At 44.6% G+C, this 3,831-nt stretch overlaps 1 non-coding gene across 1 annotated transcript; it reads left to right on the forward strand.

Moving 5' to 3' along the window:
* Positions 1-3,449: 3,449 nt before the first annotated feature.
* Positions 3,450-3,524, forward strand: Trnaa-cgc (transfer RNA alanine (anticodon CGC)). The gene has a single exon. It is a non-coding gene; the product is annotated as a tRNA-Ala (tRNA).
* Positions 3,525-3,831: the final 307 nt, after the last annotated feature.

Raw genomic sequence — 3,831 nt, forward strand, 5'->3', positions numbered from 1 at the left:
CAAGCAGCGGCACCAGTACATGATGGGAGTGGCGACTGGGAGGGAGTAAGGAGGACGCAGGGAGAGGTGGTGGACAGTAGAGTGCTGCGGGTTAGATGGAGGGCAGGGGAGGGGCGGGGGTAATGAAAAAGAAGATGAAAGGTCTCTGTTGGGTTCCTTCCATGTTTAATTTCTTAAATCTGTTGTCATTTACGGCATAAATTCCTCTTCTAAAATTTACTGTGGCGTTTCTGACTATCTGGGAGGAGACTGAGTAGTGGAACGTGTTACTTTCACACATAAACAAGAACGATCTGTCACACTACTACACTTTAAAACACAGTTTATATGTAATTCATGTCACACAGTCTCATACGGAACCTTCATCCGCTTTCTTTTATATACTGTATATGATAAGATACTGTCAACCCCCTTCCCTTCTGTGTGAGAGGATGAATGAGCAAATGTATTTCTAGTTGCATGCCTCAGGGTAGCAGACAAGCCTGTCTGCTAGAGAACAGTAGGACCAACGTCGGAACAGGTAGCTACGCTTTCTAAAAGCAAAGAGGTTTCTATCCTTAGTATGGTCCTGTTCGTCCGTTGTCATGTTGGTATAGGAAGCTGCCCCTCTGGCCACTTCCGTTTGTATTTGTGAGCCACCCCTCAGGAAGGGACCAGTCAGTCTGTCCGTGGCGAGCGTCTGAAGTGGTAAGATCTCCGGCTAAGCGCGTGTCTGCTAAGTCCGTAGGACAATGGATTTCTTAAGTTCAGCCTAACTGAAAATTTAATCACCTTTATTTCAGGTTTAGCTCTAAAATATCTAATGTTATCTTAAATTGCAGCGCAGTGTAATTCTCGTGTAAAGTTCAGATTATTTTCCGGTAGTTGCTTTGTCACTACTTTGTGAGTAAAGTGGAACCACGTGTTGATCAGTAACTAACTAAGATCAATCTTAAATGCGAAGCTTGTGTGATTATAACGTCTCGTCTTGACAATATTTTTCAATATAGCAACTTTTCTTTATGTTCAACCCACGTGGGGTGTACTTTGCGAGACCAGTACCACGTGCTTATATAACTGTTTGACCCATCAGGTTAATAGTAAGACGTTAGTAACCAGTTCGAGGTTTTTCTTTTGTAAATTGCTTTTCGATCTAATTTATTTTACTTATCAAAATTATTGTGGAGTTATACGCTTTGTGTAAACCAAGTTGACCACGTGAAGCATGTGGTGTAATCATCAAAGTAGCCCTCAGCTATTCTTTTTGGGAAGATTTCACAGAGAGTTAGTATGAATTTAGTATACCAGTGTGTGGTAATTACATGACGGACAGGATTGTGCTACGAACGTAATTTCTTTGGGTGAAAATTGAATTGGCTGGTTGTGGTTAATTTCCTCTTGCATATGTTTCAACGTTCTTCGTGTGTTATTTTATGAATGCAGTGTTGTATGCAGTCTCCCAATCTTGGCTCCATATTTGATGTGTTCCGTAAGATTACAATCTCACATTTTCACAATCCTAAATAAGGCACCAGCTTAGTTATGAATCGAGTTTAATATGCTGAAATTTCAATGATCAATCTTAAAATAAATTTCCAAATATAAACTGATTTCTTTCTTTTTATTTAAATTCTCTTTTTTTATATATATTACCGGTTGTTGTATGACTATTAAAAGATTATAATTAATGTTAGTCTGTTTGGGAATTTGGTAAACCTAGACTAGATACCTGGTGAAACAGTTGCGCAGTAATGCACGGTTAACTTCCCCAGACAGCTCACAGCTTTTAACCCGCTTTTATTGTCTATCAGTACCGCTTTCATAGCAAAATAAAGCAACAACCTTACAAAGAGAAGTAAAAAGACTGGGTGTGATGGTGGAATGACAGCTGTGTAGTGCTGGAATGGGAACAGGGTAAGGGCTGGATGCAAGAGGACAGTAACTAACGAAGGTTAAAGCCATAAGGATTATGGAAACATACAATGTATTGCAGGGAAAGTTCCCACATGTGAAATTCAGAAAAGCTGGTGTTGGTGGGAAGGATCCATATGGCACAGGCTGTGAAGCAGTCATGGAAATGGATGTCATGTTTGGCAACGAGCTCAGCAATGAGGTGGTCCACTTGTTTCTTGGCCACAGTTTGTGGGTGGCCATTCACGTGGACAGACAGCTTGTTGGTTGTCATGCCCACATAGAATGCAGCACAGTGGTTGCAGCCTAGTTTCTACAAGCTTCTGAGCACACTGCCAAACATGACATCCTTCATTTCAACGACTTCTTCACAGCCTGTGCCATATGGATCCTTCCCACCAACACCAGCTTTTCTGAGTTGTACAGGTGGGAACTTTCCCTGCAAAACATTCTACTTTCCTGTAGCCCTCCTGGCCTCAAGCTTCATTAGTCACTGTCCTCACCCATATAGCCCCTTCCCTGTTCCCATTCCAGAACTACACAGCTGTCATTCCACCATCAGACCCAGTATTTTTCTTCTTTTCCACTATTCCACCCTTCTCCCCACCTGTTCCTTGCCCTCCGTCTAGCCTGCAGCACTTCACTATCCACCACCCCTACCATACTATTCCCCCCCTTCTTCACCTCCAGCCTCCTCCTTACCCCCATCCAGTCACCACTCCCATCATGCACTGGTGCTGCTGCTCACAGTGTGGTTTCAGTTGCCTGCGACTGCAGATATGTGTCTGAGTTGCGTTTCTGTGACTGTGTGTGTGTGTGTGTGTGTGTGTGTGTGTGTGTGTGTGTGTGTGTGCGTGCGTGTGTGGCTGTCTGTTGTTGACAAAGGTCTTACTGGCCGAAAGCTTTATTTGTGTCAGGCTTTTTGTTGTGCCTATCTGTGACTCAGTACATCCGCTATATGGTGAGTAGCAACTTTCCTTTTCATAATATTGTTACAGCATACATTAGTTCTTCACGACAATACCGGGACACTACTTTTAACACAAAGACTGTACAGCCCTGACAGTGCTGTTATGGTTCGGGGTGGCAGGCATGGACATCAAACTGCGCCGTTATGTGCAACAACGAACAAGTTACGCGCAGTGTCAGTACATAGAAGTAAACAGTTCAGTTATTGAGCCTTCTGGTTGTCGGCGTTTCTCGTTTTCCTTTATTATTGATGCGCGAGGGCGCACTGTGGAACATTGTCGCGCGTGTACGGAAACTCTGCTGCAATGCGCGCAGTTAAAGGCCGTCCGCAAACTAAAGCAACTTGTTGCCGACCTGAATTGGTGACATTTCTTCATATAGTTAAGGCTAACTGGCCATTGACTTTCTTCTGTGCGGATGCACACGCACTGCCCGAACTCTTACGGGACTCGGTAAGATTGTCTGCTGCGAGTAATGAGTGTAATGGGCCGGCGCACTACGAGTGTAGTGTGTGTGGACATAAAGTTGGGAATGTGGGTCTCAAGGGGAGCGTGCAAGGGATAAATCCCTGCAGTCGCACTATCCTCCGTGCCCTCAGTGGCTCAGATGGATAGAGCGTCTGCCACGCAAGCAGGAGATCCCGGGTTCGAGTCCCGGTCGGGGCACACATTTTCAACTGTCCCCGTTGATGTATATCAATGCCTGTCGGCAGCTTAGGGTCTTGATTTAATTACCATTTCACGAATTGGTAACAGGTCGACAGCGAACCGCTCCCTCTATAGTTGAATAGGGCTCTGCAGATGGCGCGACTGCAGAGTGACTCCCAAGTCAGTCACTTGCAACACATTGCCAACCAATCGCTAGCGACTCGGTGCCTGTGTTGCCAAGCGATTTGGTTTGCGTCGCGTCCTCGAACACAGCAATGTGTTGGTTTAATATGAAGATGAACGAGTAGGCTGTGAACATTAATTT

Source organism: Schistocerca nitens, chromosome 1 (assembly GCF_023898315.1).
Source record: "Schistocerca nitens isolate TAMUIC-IGC-003100 chromosome 1, iqSchNite1.1, whole genome shotgun sequence".
Lineage (NCBI taxonomy): Eukaryota > Metazoa > Arthropoda > Insecta > Orthoptera > Acrididae > Schistocerca > Schistocerca nitens.